General features: G+C 42.7%; 1 protein-coding gene across 2 annotated transcripts in view; it reads right to left on the bottom strand.

The window, feature by feature from the left end:
• Positions 1 to 17,005, bottom strand: part of PRR5 (proline rich 5) — a 128,141-nt gene that overhangs the window by 86,049 nt on the left and 25,087 nt on the right. For both annotated transcript variants that reach the window (XM_074936598.1, XM_074936613.1), the window contains exon 2: positions 6,989 to 7,125. The gene's annotated coding sequence lies outside the window, so the exon portion shown is untranslated. The remainder of the gene's footprint in view (positions 1 to 6,988; positions 7,126 to 17,005) is intronic.

Consider the following 17,005-nt stretch of genomic DNA (forward strand, 5'->3'; position numbering starts at 1 on the left):
CCACTTCCTTCCTGCTCGGCCAGAATAGCTGGCCAGATGAATAGGAAGGAGTAAACTGCTCCAAAAAGGGGAGTGAGTGCCTCCCCCCCCCACATCAGGGCAAGAGGGGAGTGGAGGAGGAACAGAGAATGTCTGAGTCATGTATTCATTCTCTGCTATACTTTGCAGGTGGTGCAACTGCATGTTAGCCTCTACTCAGGGCAGACACTACTTACACTCTAACCCCATGCAAGCTCCCCAATGATTCAGAGCCTACATTCACAAGCTGGATGCTCCACCTCCTTTAAACTCCACTTAGCAGGAACTTCCTGCGCCTCAGTGAAAAACTAGCATGTTTGTCAATGTTTGTTTTCATTTCATTATTGCTTTGTTCTAAATTCTTCACAATAAAATGCATTACTCTTAAATTCTGGTTTTCTTATTTAAGCTCCGTCAGCCACGGCCACTTCAAACAGTTTGCTAGATGAATCAGCACAGGAGATGAATCGGCCAATTTCATAAAGCTGCAACAGGCTTCAGACTAGCGATGCCAAACATCAAAAGGTTCAGAGATCCTTGTCGAATAAGTTCCCTAAGCTTATCTGAAAATGGTCTCAGCCCTGTGATCTTTACTTAGTCAAATTCCCACTGAAATCAATGAGAGTTTTGCTTGAGTAAGGACTCCCAGAATACATCTTTGATACTGGAATTCACATGAGGTCAGCGTTCTGGCAAGATTTTCAGTTCTTCCTGATTTTAGTGAAGCCAGGCATACCTAAACAGCAGCCTCTCTCATGACATTTTGGTTTCCCTGTTTCTAGGCCAAGAAAAGAGGAAAAGGAAAGGAGGGGGGGAGAAGAAAAGTGAAAGGGGAGAAAAAGGGAAGCAACCATATTTTTCCAAACCTTGGGTCATGTTTCGTTTTGATTTTAGTTCTGTGCAGTGGTTTGGCTCAGTTCATGTTTATTCCATGTGAGCTCAATCCATTCCTGCTTTAGACCAAAAAAGTCCTGCAGCCATAAAATTCTTTCTGTTTTGCTGGGAATATTGCTTGCAAGATGAATTCAACTGAATTATGCTGAGTTGCTGTTCCATTCCTCCCAGACAGGTGGGACTCTAAGGACCAAGAACTGTAATTATAGCTGAATATAAACTTACAACAGGTGGTTAGGATTCTGTAAGAGATTACAGCTTGCAGCAGCCTTTAGGAAAGCTGTTTAGTCAGACTGACCAGTACAGCTGCTAAAAATAAAATGTTTCCATTCCTGTAAAAGCATCACTTCTCCCCATTCTGCAGCTTCTGTGTATAGTCAACACAATGAGACAGCACAGCCTGAAGAGATGAGTAGGGTGGAGAGGGGATGACTTATAAAGTGAAATAAATCTAAAAGCAAAATGCAACACACCCTCAAATAATCCCCCAAATGTTAAACGTCTTTAGATCATGTTTATTTGATTCCTCACATATTTTAGAGATTGGCTCAGAAAGAAACACTCCAAGTTCGATATGAATTTATAGCTTAGTCTGTAATAAAGGCAAGAGGCCATTTGTAGAATTCAGCTGTATGCTTTCAAATGTAGATTTCAGTTGCTCCCTTCCTCAAAATTCAGATCCAGGATTTTGATTCATGCTCCTCTATTTGATTTTCTTTATTTTATTTAGAACAAAAAATTAACATGCCATTTGAAAGTGACATACAAATCTCAAATCAAACCACCAAACTTATTCCACATGAGCAAAGTTGAAAGCTGAAACATTTGTTTTACCGTAACACCATCCTTTCCCCACCACACACTTTTAACAGAAAACCTCCCATTTCAAACTTTTTAGCAATTTAAAACATTGCAGAACTGGCTAGGAATTTTGGATGACTCAATTTTGGGGCATTGAACTATAAAGACCTGAAAGTGGCCTTAATTTTTAAAAGGTGCATGGTTCCATACTTTACAAATATTGAGGTGGCTTGAAGGTGCCAGAAGGAAGGCACTTAAGAACTGAGACATCCAAAATCACTAGTAGCTTTTGAAAATCTTAGTCAAGAGGTTTTTCAAACTATGAATTGACCCCCTCAAAATGTTATGTTTATTTATCTATTTATTTTAAGTTTTAAAAAACTGTTAAATTTCAGAAAGTATTGTCTAGTGATTAGACTAGGGGATGAGAGAGTCATGATTCATGGGTAATGGTCCCAACTCTATCACTGACTGAGTGTCCCCAACTCTTGTGCTTTCATCATGAGTCTCACGATATTTGGCATCAAAGCTCCACCTCCTGGAGTCCTAGGATTACCTGAGATTCTTACTTTTTATCAAAAAAATGTGTTTCTAGCCCTCATGGTTCTGTAGAAAAGCTTGAAAAACTGTGCCTTAAAAGGATCAAAAACCAGAAGGCAAATTAAAAGAACCCAATTGTTTGTTTGTTTTTAAATCTTGTGATTTTTCAAATCAATCTCATGACTTTTTGAGCCCCAATATGATTTTTGAAGGTTTGGGGTTGGCACTACTGGTGACTTGTTTTTTGACTCTGGGCAAATTATTTAACCCTTCTGTGCCTCAATTTGTCCTTCTTTATATAGTCCCTAACCCTACAAAAGTTGCTTGTACAGATCCTGTTTGAAGTTGGAGAAAAATGTGGAAATCATACTACTTTTCTCTCCTTGCTTTGTAGTTAGTATCTGAGAAGAAATGAATAAGGTAAATTGAGACAAATTGGAATGATGTTGAAGAACACTCTTTATCTGCCCATTCCTGGTGGTTACACAGCACCTAAAGGGTACAACTACTCTGCAGTCAGAGGTATAATTTCCAATTTGCGTAGACATACCCATGCTAGCTTTGATCGAGCCAGTGTGCTAATAATAGCAATGTAGCCATCACTAAATGGGCAGCATCAGGGCTAGCCATCTGAGTACAGGGGGCTGGGTGGGATTATACTTGGGTGGCAAACCTGTGCTGTTGCCCACGTAGCCACCACTACACTGCTATTTTTAGTGCACTAGCTCAATCAAAGCTAGTGCAGGTACCCCTACCCAAGTCGGAAATCTCATCCCCAGCTGCAGGGTAGTCATACCAAAAGGGTTCTAAAGAGCCAGAGTGTGTCTGGGAGGCTGCTGGATGGAATGGCAATTCAGTTCAGTGACGTGAGATGCCTGTTTTGAAAGAGGCAGTTAAAAAATTCTTGTGTTAAATTTCAGCATCTCAAATCCTGCTTCCCTTTTTCAAGCTGAGCAAACACAGCACCCAGATGCGGGTCCTATGGCTGTTATGTGCCTGCTTTTCTGCTCGGCTAACCATGACAGCAATATCTTTACCTGTCATGGCATGCACACAGTTAATGTTTCGCATAATTTTCTGATGCAACTGTTCCAACCTTAGTTGAGCACTGTTTTGTCTTTGGGGTGGTTTTTTGGTCAACAGGTTGAACTGGTATTTCAAGTAGGTAGATATTTTAGTTGCTATTTCAAGAGATTCAGCAGCAGTGATTTGCCAGCAGCACAAAGAGGTAAGGGGAGGGAGGCTAGCTGAATTTCCCTCACCCATATTGCAGATTTAGGACACTGGGAGCACATGGCCCTGGAGCCCCCAGCAAGGAGCACTGTGTGGGTTGGACCCCCCCATGGAACTTCCTAGGAGAAGGTTGGTTGGGTATAATTTCTGTAGAAGGGAGGAAAACAAATAATAAAATAAAAAAAGGCAGTAAGTCCAGGGTCACTTTTTCTGGGTGGAGGAAATGTTAAGGGAGCACAAGGGGTTAGGATTTGAAATGGAATTTGAAAGATATCAAATAATAAGAGATTAAATGATGTCAATCATCCAACTGTGCACTATGTTAGCTATATAAACCAAGCATATGATTTATTACTGTTACACTATCCTTCCTCCTGCCTTTGTGAATGGAAGAAACATGGTGCAGTCCTGTTTCTAATTAGGCCCCTATTCTGCAAAGAGTCGTGCACCTGCCTGACCTTAAGCACGTGATAGTCCCATTGAGGAAATGAGATTGCTCACTTGCTTAAAGTTGAGCATATGCGTAAGTCTTTGTAAGGGTCAGGACCTTAGAATGTAAGCTAATGGGAACAGAGACCAGGTTTTTATTAGGGAGGCCACTCACACATCCCCAGAATACTAGACATTTTGGTACTTCCGGGAATGGCATGGATCCACACCCGACAACGTGACCCCACCAGCGTGACCTCACATGCATGCTAGTAGGGGCGGGGCAGCACGCTTTACAAAAGGGTGTCCCCTATTTGATACCATTCAAAACTACGTCCAGTTTTGTTTCACTACAGAATGGAGGACAAACCTTAGAAAAGCAGGGCTGTTGGGCTTAACACTGGACAAATGCCTGCCTGGTTCAGATATGTATTCTGTACAATGTTTAGCACCACGGGACCCTGATCTTGATTGGGACTTTGAGGCCCTCCCATACAACAAGTTAATAATAATAAATACAACTATGAAAATATGTGCAGGGGTAAGAAATAAGATCTTCTTATAATGCTGCACTTAATATCACAAGCATCACTTAATGCCTGGGCCTATTATTGTATTGCCAGCAAGTGAGAAATTACAGTCTTTGCAATGAAGAAAACAACTGATTGTAAACTCCTGGATTCACAGGAGGCAGTCTGTCTTTTCATCAACTATTGGTACATCTACTAGACAAACACATCGGCAGGGTAATTTACTTAACACACACTGCCAAATAATGTCCCACTTTAACAGGGCTCCCTCTTGATAGTCCATCACTGTAATGTTTTTGTGAACCATGATAAATTAACTAGTTTCACGCATGCTACGGTAGAGATAGATGGCATTTATATGCCAGTTTGTTTACTGTGAGATTCACAGTTAATCATGAAAGAACAATTTTAAATGCAAAAAGTTTCAAAACAAAATAATGCAAAGGCGGTCTGTTTCATAGTAAAACCATTCAAAAGGAGATCACTGCTAGGTAGAGGATAAGTACAAGACTAGGTCCCTATTTAGTCCACCCAGTAATGACTGAGTTCTGGTAGCACCAATATATGCCATCACTGTTGCTTTTACTTAAACTTTACAGTGAATATTAGCTTTGGAGAAAGTTGAAAGACTAGCAGATGTGGAAATGAAAGTTCTCTGGTTTCTCACAGAACAGGATCAGCATGGACAGCAGAAATACAACTTTTCCCATAATGGCTTGTCAATACTGTCCCAAGCCTTGTCTGGAGGAATCACCTCTAAGGGTGAGAGGGTCCATGCCCATTCTGTCTTTGACCTGAGACTACCAATAAACGCCAGCTGTGACATGGACCCCTGTCTACTTCCATCTGTCTGCTACTCACAATGCCAACTCATTTCACATGGGGCCACTGGGCTGGCAGTAGCCTTGAAATCCTCACATGAGAGGTACAATACACGTGCAAAATATTATTATTACTCTGAGAAGTCTGAGTCAGACTCTCAGGCCTGAGGGGCTAAATTCTGGCTTTAAGCCACAACCCTGTATTGGGCATGGGGGAAATCCTCCTCAGCTGGCAAGCTCTGTCTGCTGGTATCGGGGACTGGAGGCATCACTCTGCCTTTAGCCAGCACTGCTACTGGCAGTAACCAGAAGCAGTCCTTCAGTCAGGAGCACACAAGGACTATTACTATAGCTCGGGGTTTACAAGAAGGGGAGGAGTTTTGAGTGCTCCCACTGCACAAGGGCCAGACACAATGTTGACCTTCATCATTTTTCCCTGAATGCAGGGACTGTGATTGCATCTAGTTCTCATGGGGAATGCACAAGGGGTTGAGGAGGCTCCTACTTGGAAAACCTGCAGTCACAATCTGCCCTAAATTATTTAATTGAACTCAATTTAATATAAGACTCATATATGGAAATTTAATCCTCACCACTGGAATTAAACAACATAGAGAATGAATACAATCTGGATGAGAAACGTCACCAGGAATACCCCAGCATTTATTGCCTGGTATAAATTCAGAATAAAACATCACCTATGGGGTTATGTATTACAAGAAAATGTTTAAATATTTTTACAGTGAGAACCTTCAGGGAAGTCTGCCGCATTATTTTTAAAAAATGAAGCCAATGCAAAATTTAGATCCTGTAGTTTGCTGATGAAGTTCAGTCAAATCAGTGGGATAAACTTTCTTTAATGTCTTCTTAGGGATGAGAAAATCTCTTAGATGGTTTGGGAAGAAAAGTCATTTGAAAGTGGTTAGTGGAAAGCTTTTGTCTGAGCAATATTTAATTGCCTAGAAAAATCAGGATAACTACATGTGGTATCATTGTTAAAAGAAATAACAAGCTGAAAAGGATTGGTAAGGAACCGCAGCATATTTCTCTCTGTCACACACATACATGCACTCTCTCTTACTCTCTCCTGCCCCCTTTTCTTTCTCCTCCCACCCCCAATGACTGGTGTTTTCTGAAAATTATTTCAAGAAATCCATAAAATACCCTACCTCCTGAAAACCCTATTCCCAAATGTTAATCCCTTCGACTCAGTTTTAGCAATGCACATGAATGAACCGTGTATTGGTGAACAGTGTCTGAAATCTTTAATCCAACTCAAGATTGGCTTTATGGTCTACAGGGCCTCCCTCTCCAGCTCCATGTTATAGGGCTTCTCAGCCCATGAGTTGAATTTATGCAGAGGCGCCCCCTAGAGTGCAAGGCCTCAACCAATCACTTATGTTGCTTTTTCACAGAGTTAGCTCTAATTCAGCTGCAAATGGATTCACAATTGGGAGGTTACTGGTGCAATTTTTAATTGCTAGAAGGCTAGAAAGATACATATTGACATGAGCTGACTTCCAACATTACAAGATACTGCCATGTTATGCACTAGTTCTTCAATGGCAGATAATACAATGTGGAGTTGCTGTGGGAGATTCTGCTTAACTTACATATTGCACAGTCAGCTCTTCATTTCAAAGTTGAGCCCTCTGCAGGGATGTTTGAGAAGTGGAAACATTTTAACAGCGAATAATTGGTGTTGCAATGACAGTAGCTTACCTGCTAAAGGGTGTAGAACACAGGACTGAATAGCAGATGTCCAGCACCTCTGCAATATATTCCCAAGTATCACAGAAAAATTCCAACAGTCAAGAAAATTTGGTGGAAAAGATTAGCAACTTGAAAAAAAGGCAGCTCTGCAAAAGAAGATGAAAAAGAATGTATTGCACATGTTCTAAGATGCGGATTATATCTCAACAGTATGAATAAAGGCTCATATCCATTGTGCAGAGTAGAGTATAGCTGGAAGTTGAGGACAGACAAATTCAGAATAGAAGTAAGGCATAAAATTTTAATAGTGAGGGTAATTAACCATTGGAGCAATTTACTAAGGGTCATGGTGGATTCGCCATCACGGACAATTTTTAAATCAAGATTGGATGTTGCTCTAAAAAAAAAAATGCTCTGGGAATTATTTTGGAGAAGAAGTTCTATGGCCTGTGTTATACAAGTGGTCAGGCAAGATGATCACAGTGGCCTCTTTCTGACCTTGGAATCTGTATGTGTCACACCGCTCTAACGCTTCATCACTAAGCTTGGAAGGTTTAAAATTTTATCGGTAAATGTCAGTCAACATCAATTTCAGCATACACACAAACCAACAAACATATTTCCATCGATAAGCAAATATGTTCACAGATAGAAAAAGTATGAAAAATGTTGTTTGAGAACTTGAGTTCAAAATGTTCAAAATCAAAATGTTGTTCATAATGTTGTTTGAAAACTTGAGTCAAAATCCAGTGGACTAGCGAATAAATAGTACAAACCATATGATTTGTTGATTTAAGGATATTTACTTTATATATTTTGACATGTGAAGTTGACAATTTGTGTTTAAACAGCCTATAAAGCTTTAAGTTTTTGAATCTCAACATTTACTGTCATTAAGCAAATGTCTGATCCCCCACCCGATTTCCAGCAACCGTGAACATTTAAATCAATAAAAATAAAATACTAAAAACCCCAAAACTGTCCTACTTTGAAAATACAAATTGATAAAAATCTAAAAACTGGTGTGACAGGGTCAGGCCAGATGGCTACAGGAGAGTGATAGAAGGCAGATATATTAGCCCCAGGTTAAGTAGGTCCCTTTTCCCTGGGTAAGGTAACAGGGAAGGTTCCAGAACAATCAGGAACCTTCTGGAGACAATTAAGACAGACGGGCTGATTAGAACACCTGCAGCCAATCAAGAAGCTGCTAAAATCAATTAATCAGGCTAATCAGGGCACCTGGGTTTAAAAAGGAGCTCACTTCAGTTTGTGGTGCGCGTGTGAGGAGCTGGGAGCAAGAGGCACTAGGAGCTGAAAGTGAGAACACGAACTGTTGGAGGACTGAGGAGTACAAGCATTATCAGACACCAGGAGGAAGGTCCTATGGTGAGGATAAAGAAGGTGTTGGGAGGAGGCCACGGGGAAGTAGCCCAGGGAGTAGTAGCTGTCACACAGCTGTTCCAGGAGGCACTCTAGACAGCTGCATTCCACAGGGCCTTGGGCTAGAACCCAGGGTAGAGGGCGGGCCCGGGTTCCCCCCAAACCTCCCAACTCCTGGTCAGACACAGAAGGAGTTGACCTGGTCTGTGGGTTCACGAAAACAGCCAAACTGAGGGCTGCCGTGAAGCTCCAAGGCGAGCAAAGCCGCCAATAAGCGCAAAACCCACCAAGGTAGAGGAGGAACTTTGTCACACTGGTTATAAATAAACCCCAATATTATCCAACAAAATTAAAAGCTAATAAATATCAAATTCTGCCAAGCCTAATTAACACTGATACAAATGGACATTTCTCTGTTTGCTTTTCCCTTTCTTGCTTTGTCTTCTTTACTGGAGATTGGCTCATTAACACTAATGCTGATAGCTATACCCACTGGTAAAGACAAGACCAGTTTCCATTAAACACACACATTGGAAATAATATATGTTCCAAAAACAAAGAGGTGGCAGATGCCCAGTTTAAAACAGACTGAATTGTATGGGATCACAGGCCCAAATTCTATTATTAGCAATGACAGACCCAGCATTCTGAGCCATGCCTCTCTTGAGTAGGTCTTACACTCCCCTTTGAGATTGCTATTAACAAAATCCACAGTCCCACTCTGGATTTCCCTTCCTCTGTTTTATCTATAGAAATGGAACCCTATCGCCTTTTATTATGCTACTTGAGACTCTGGCATGAAAGATTTACATTCTTTTAATGTCCTCACTTTTTGCCTGTCATTGGCAGCTGCATATTAATATATATATATATTTCTATATATATATATATATATTTCCCCATAAGAAATAAATGAATGGGGGGGGGGGGGCGGATGCGTTCACGTCTCCACACTCGTCTACAACAATGCTCTTTTTGCCTAAACAGTGTACCTTTTTAAAATGACAAGTTATACAGTACACAATTTACACATAAAACATTGAACAAAGTAATGTAGAATGCTACTAACACCTTTGAAACACACAGAACATTTTAATATAGTAAATACAGTAATATAAAAGTGTCAATTACGCTTAACTTAGGTAGGGGTGGCAGCTGGGTTTTCTTGGGCTAGCTTTTCCGTGGCTGGCTTTTCAGTTGCAGAAGTCCTAAAAAAGGATTTTATCAACGTCTGCTCTCCTGCATGAATCTCTGAACGATAGATCTCTCTGTAGCAAACCACTGCATCATTGCGAGCCCTGGAGACTTTGGCAGACCATTCACGAAAAGGATCAACGGTCTGTATGATTTCTGTCATATCATCCAGCAATCCAAAGAAACAGGAGAGATTCTTTGTCGTCAGACTCCTGGCTTCCTGCCCTACATTGTCGTCATCATCGTCCTTACTTTCTTCGGATATCCGTTGTTGGTCCAGCTCAATCAGTTCCTCATTTGTCAGTTGCTCAGCGTGAGACTCCAATAACTCCACCTCCTTGAAGCAGACATCCTTCACCAACTTGACAATTTCTTGCTGGAGAGCAGGAATGGCATCAAAACCCATGAAGCTATGGACAGCATCTGGCCATGCATGGCGCCAAACACCATTCATACCTTGCGAAGTGACCTCTCCCCACGACGCGTCAATATTTTCCATGCTGTTCAAGATGTTGTAGGACTTCCAAAACTCCTTTATACTGGGCTTTCCTTCACCTGCCGTCTCCTTAATTAGCATGGTCCTCCGTAGGTAGTAAGCCTTAAATTCAAGGGCAGCATGGTCTACAAACCACTCACAGAAAATACTGCATGTCATCCAGGCTTTCTGTTCAACTTCCAAATTATGGGGAGACGAGACTTGATGTAGCCCCTCATTGCTCTTGGGTTTTCACAGTGGTAGACAAGCAAGGGCTTCAACTTGTAATCACCTTCTGCATTTCCCCCAAGCAGAAGGGTTACACGGTCTTTTGAGGCTTTGAATCCAGGAGCAGTCTTCTCATCACGAGAAATTTAAGTCCTCGTTGGCATCTTCTTCCAGTGAAGGCCTGTCCTGTCAATGTTTTGGAGAGTAGCCACCTTTTGAAACACTTCAGCTGCTTCTTCATCTGCACTAGCCGCTTCCCCTGTGAGTTTTACATTATGTAGATTGGCACGCTTCTGGAATCTGTGGAACCACCCACGACTAGCATTGAAGGTCTCCTTTTCCGCTGTTGAGCTCTCGAGCTCTCTCCCTCTTTTAAACCGTTATACAGGCTTTTGGCCTTCTCCTGAATCAAACTTAAACTCACAGGCATTTTCTTTTGATGGAGCTCATCAATCCAGTCAGCCAGCAAACGTTCCATCTTCTCCATTGTACTGCTTCTCTGTTTCATTATCTTCATTGATGACAATTTCGTAGCACATCTAGCGCTTTCATGAATTCGATCAGCACTCTTAAAAATTATGCGTACTGTCGTAGCAGGCAAACTGAGACTATGAGCAATGTCAGCTGCATGCTCACCTCTTTCAATATGCTTTACATGTTCTGATTCACGTGGGGTCCCGATCCGCATATCTGTCGTTTGCAATGCAAATGACGGATATACAGATTGGGACTGATGTGAATCGGAACACTTTCCCCTATTGATGAGCGACGGATATGCTGCAGCCCACCCGCTTCACATCAAGGCCCACCCACCCCCAATCCCGGCTCTGCGCCCGCCCCAACATTTGCCCCACACCACCCACCTTGCGTTCCAGCCGGGGAGCGGGGTGAGGGTGCGGGGGCTTGCCCAGCTCTGGCACTGAGCAGGGTCAGGGGCTTGCCCCGCTCCACTCGCACAGCCGTCCTGCCAGGGAGTGGGGTTGGTGCATGGGGACTCCCAGGCCCCCACTCTCTGGCTGGAGCGCCAGAGCTAGGCAAGCCCCCGCGCCCTGATCCTGCTCCCCAGCAGGAGCACTGGGTGGGCGGAATAGGACAAGCCCCAAGTGTGGGGGGGGAGTGGGTGTGGATGCAGGGGCGCACATTTTTCTGGGGCCCCCCCATTTTTCCAGGAGCCCCTGGCCAGAGTGTTTATTCCCCCCCCCGCCCCGCAAGGCTGGCTGGAGAGGGGGAAAGGCAGCCAGATCGCTCCTACCCCTCTGCCCCCCATCATTGCGCACCCACCCAGGGCCCACCCAAGTGTCCCCTCCTGCCTACGCCACTGCTGTACCAGCGGGTCCCCAGTATCTGTCGCCCTTTTCAAGAACATATCCCCGACGTATACCGGGAACACGCTGTATAACATCTAATTTCACTTCTAATGTTACACTTTTACGTTGCCTCTTAGACACAGGCCCACTCAACAGGCCCACTCAACACTTTTAACACGTCTTCCACTCACGATGCGTAGTACTGTACAGTACTGTACTCATGGTCGCCCCGCCCCTTCCCGCCCACTCCTCCCTGCGTCTCTTATACGCTGCTGAACAGATGATCATGGCAGACAGGAGGCACTTGGGGGGCCAGAGGGGCGCTGGCTGCTAGTGGGTGGTAAGCACCCACAGAAAAGCGATGCAAAAGGTGAAGCAAGTAAGTTGCAAACAATGGATATGCAGATCAGGACCAACGTGAAATCGGAACACGTTCCCCTATTGATGAGCAACGGATATGTGAAACAATGGATAAGGGGGAGACCTATACCAGGGACCCCCTGTAGTGCATACTGCGCCCAGATGAGCACCTTGTTGAGCCATCACAGCCAAGATTATAAGAAGTCAAGTGTGGCCCTCAATCTTTTCAGTTCAGTCCTTTCCTAGACTCCCATTGACATTAATGGGCATTGGACCAGGCCCTAAACACATTTGCAGATGACTATTTTTGCTGCAAAATAACTCCAAAAATGAATTTATGCTCAAGAGTGACACATGAGATTTGGGTTTTCCTCCTGGGTGGAATTCCCTACTTTTTTCCTAAAAATAACATATCCTTAACCAACTTTGTAAATTGACATGAAAATTATAATTGGAAGCTAAAATCCTGGCCCCACTGAAATCAATGGAACAACTCCCATTGACTTCACCGGGGCCAGGACTGCACCTGGAATTAATCATACAATTTGCTTTTTTTATTTTCTTAAAAATTAGTGATGACAACCTGTCTCCATTCCAAGACCATCTCTCTCTGAGCTCCTTTTCTGCTGTTGTAGTTAAGATAAACTGCTTCTGGAGCTTGAATTTTGCAAACTGGTGAAGGTGGAAACCTGAGGGGAACAATTTCTTCTCAAAACTCTTAGTTTTATTCCCCAGTGACCCATCTAAAGAAGGGAGGCACATAAAGTTCTGTATAAAAACATGTCACCTTTTTATTACATGTGGGACAGAGAAAAAGAAGCAAGTGGTAAAGATCTGGAGCAAGAACTATAAAAACCCTTAAAAAGCTAAAAGCAGCATTAATCTAGTCCATAGCTAGGGCAGGGGCAGAGGCTATAGATCCTCCTTGCCACCTCAAGCTCTCTCTCCACATTCCAAGCTCAACTAATTCTTCTCCTTAGCTAAGGCCTCTTCTTATCCCACTCCCCACAGCATCTTTCTTAGACAGGAAGGAATAATCAACACAGAACAGAGAAATACAGATTCACTAAGGATAGATTTTCACTGAAGAGTTAGCCTGACAGTGGTGCTGGAACTAGAGTACTGGGGGTGCTGCTGCACTCCTTGGCTTGAAGTAGTAATAACACACACCAAATACATGGTTTCCATCATCAGCACCCACACTATAAAAATTGTTCCAGCACCCCTGTAGCCTGCACTCTTACTTGAGTGTTGCCTGTAACTCCCTCCTGCTGTCCACACAGAAACTTATGACCCGAGTTTGGTGGTGTTCATCTGGAGATGCTCTTTCGCTCAGGCTAGTAACCCACCCACTTTGCAGTGAGGACACAGGCTGAATCACTCCAATGCCTTCCCACAATTCCTGCCATATACCCAGAAGGACAGACAAATTCACCCACAGTTCACTGGGAAAGAATCATAAAGCAACTCAGCTTATTGAAGCACAATGGATATGCCCCCGAAGTCCTACTTGACACACATGAATGAGTACAGCACCACTGAGGACACAGTAATTCAAGCGTGGCTCTGCAGCGTGGCTGCTCGCACCTGGGTTAGGTTACCCCAGTGCTCAGGTGCTCAGATGCAGCTGCCAATGACCTGAGTTACCTCTGCAGTGAAGAATTACCCTTTGATAGATGTGTCAAACATCTAGCCACCGGGCTGAGCAAATCACCTTGATGCGTTTTTTTTGTTGGCTTATATGACATATTTGGATTTGAATCTAAGTTTTTATTTAAAAACAAAGTCTTTCTTCTCCTCTGCCCACAGCAGCCATGAGCACAGATGTCAGGATCACAACTGGGGTCATGGGCGGTCTTGCCTAATGGTCAGAGCCAAGGGAGTGGCCAGGTCTGGAGGTTAGAGTGGAGTCAAGCTGAAGTCAAGAATCAGGACCACGGGACACCTGGTTCTAGAGTCTGTTTTGAAAAGTCTGCCTCCACTTTAGACAATGGTAATATTGACTATTGACTTCAGTGGGCTCAGAGTCAGGCCAACACCCAGCACTTTTCAAAATTCACCGATAATGGGCATATTCTAATTTAGCTCAATACACATTTGCTATCTGAGGGTGTGGTTTTGCAGTCAGCCTGTGTATGGAATTCACAATAAAGTCAATGGCCCACAGTGACTTGAGTAAGAGAATCAAACTTTAAACCACTCATGGAGAGGCACGAGCACTTGACCCTAAAAGGTATTATAATGAAGCACTCTAAATGTTTCCTTTGAATAGTCTGTTAGTTATTTAGGGAAGAGGCAAAGAGGCCTCTGCTTTGCATCCATCTGAGGAACTAAAACTGAAGAATTTCAGTCACAGCGTGTTAACAGTTTTGCTGGTAAATGAGGCAGCTTGCAGCTGAGAGTAAACTAAAGGAAAGTCTGCATCTGGGGGGGCGAGGGGGGGAATCATTGGAGCAACTGCTGAGCCTCCTCTGATATCTCAAGGTGCATTGACAGTATTATTGACAAAGACTGCCAACTGAGTTATCCCCTGCACCTGAGAGTTCTGCCTGTTTAGAATTTTTCCCACAACAGTCCAACAACACACATACAAAGAAAATGACATATATGGTTATTCAGAGGCTGAACATAAATTGCACTGGGATGCATTTGTTAAAAAGGGAATGGTGAAAGTCTCTCCATTTTGAATGTCTTTCTTTTTTAGTGAATTACAGACATTCCTCTTCCTTATTTACCTCCTTTCTAGTTCCCATGAATAGTTGTGTGGAGGAAGGTTATAATGGAACAGTTTGTTACCTCAGATAGGTCTTCTTGACCATCCTGCCCACAACTATCATCACCATAACAGCTCTCTAAAAGATCTGTGAATCCCAGTGCTCAGCTTCTGTTGACCGAGGTGTCAGACCACACTCCAAGTAGATTCTTCCAAAGGTTAACGTCTGCAGCTAACAGGAGCTTCCTATCAAGAAGCGCAGCAACCCATAATGATAACTTTATGGAGAGATTAAAGGTTTGGTAGAGTGGGGATAATTGAAAAACTCAGTTACAGTTAAAGAACCAAATTGTCCCATTCTCATCCAATCTGCCATTCCCAGTACTGCTGGGAATTAGCAAACAAACACTGGGGAAAATAAGAGATGGAGAGAAGGATAGTATCCTATGGAAATCAGGGGCAAAACAGAGAGAGAATATCACTTTTGCAATGCTGAGTAAATGTGAGAATTGACCACCAGTATCATGACACTACAAATCTCCTTGAAAAGCTCCATTTCCTATCATCCTAAAAACCAATGGATCTAGTTGAATGTGCTCTAAAAGCGTGATCCAAAGCCCAGTGACATCAATGGGAGTCTTTCCACTGACGTCAGTGAGTTTCTGGATCATGTCCTAACTGATGTAGGGATTTTGTCTGCTAACTCTTAGGCCTTTGCAATAGCAAAAAGCACCCACATTTCACTGTGCTGGCTGTGGTTGCTTTAAACCCTTTTCATAACTTTTGTTTGATCTGAGGAAGGGTTTGGTTCTGTCCAGGTAATAATTAATTAATTAATTAATAGCTATAAAGGGATTACTATTAAATCAGCCAGAATATATTAAGCACTTCAGGACAGGAATTATATCTTTGAATGATTTGTGAAGAGTCTACAATGCAAAACACAACAAGTTAGGGGAATAAGGCTGAAGGAGGAAAAAGCCGTGATAATAAGAGCACTCAATTATGCAGTTAGGAAAGTACATAACTTGCTGGCTATGTTCCTGTTTAAAAAAAATTGCTTTTTTGTGGTTTGTTTCTTTTTGTTTTGATTTCCTCCCCTTCTTCTTGTTGACAAGACAGCAGAGTATGAGTTCTTAGGTCGGATATAAGACAAAGGGGGTGGCTTAGTAAGGTAAGTAAACGGCATTAGTAAAGGGCATGTCCAGCATAAGAGGTTGCATGGGAGAAAGCACCAATGCATGAATGAATGAAATTAAAGGGGCAGCAAGGCTGGTGTCACTGGTAGAGAGAAGAAAGAGGTGCAAAAGGATACCAGATTACAGATGCATGCAGGTACTGCATGTTGTAGGGTCTTAAAAGCAAAAATGCCCTCATAACAACCAGAGAGTGAAGGCAAATTTCAATAGGGCAGTGTGGATTAGGACAAAAGGGAAAGGAAGCATCCTGTGAAAGGCTGAGTTCACCACTGGTAGATATTCCAGGCCCGTTCTCAATTTTGTTCAAGAAGACTGTGTAGGAAATGCTCCTTAATGGATAGGACTACATGTTCACATATCTGGTGAGCAGAGGTAATGGCCAGCTGCTTTTAAAGGCAAGGGGGGAAAAAAAAACCCAAAAAACCCACAACAAACAGCTCCTCATATGCTCAAATAGACGGTGACTGGTAGTGCCACACTGAGATTGCTCAGTCAGGGCAAACTGCAAAGAATGGGGCAGACGATCCCCAAAACTGTTGGTTATTCTATTAATTACATTCACCAACCCAGCAACAAAACAGCTTCTACAGTTCTTTACTGGTTACCCATAGCTCCCTTAAAGCAATCCAGCCTTGGGCTCCCCACCCAGACAGCCAAGTCAAAGATGATGAGGATTACTAAAAATCTTGTTCATCATATATAAAGTTCTACCAATCCAAAGGGATTGGACACATTACTAACCAGGCCAGTGAATATTTCAGATCTTACCCAAATATACGATTAGCACCAATTCTTATTATCTAAACTAAGATTTATTAAAAAGAAAAGAGAGCAAGTATTGTGGTTAAAAGATCATTATGCACACAGATACGAATATAATTCTTAGGTCAGTTTCATAGTAGAGATGGTGAGCTGCTGGGTTGCAAAAAAGTTCTTTCAGAATCAATTCCACAGGTTATAATCCAAATAGGCAGTTCATGTATAGAGTTTGTTCCATAAGAATTTGCAGGAACAGTCCAGGATACCTGGAGACCTCAGTCTTATGACTCAAAACCTCCCCTGATAAGGTTCAAGCAGACTTGAGATGACAGGATCGGGGCCCTAGAGTTCTTTTATAGATCTTTGGCAGGCTATTGAAAGCCTCTTTACAGCAGATATTCCTTGGGTGAA

The sequence above is a fragment of the Natator depressus genome, chromosome 1, assembly GCF_965152275.1.
Source record: "Natator depressus isolate rNatDep1 chromosome 1, rNatDep2.hap1, whole genome shotgun sequence".
In the NCBI taxonomy this organism is placed as follows: Eukaryota; Metazoa; Chordata; order Testudines; family Cheloniidae; genus Natator; species Natator depressus.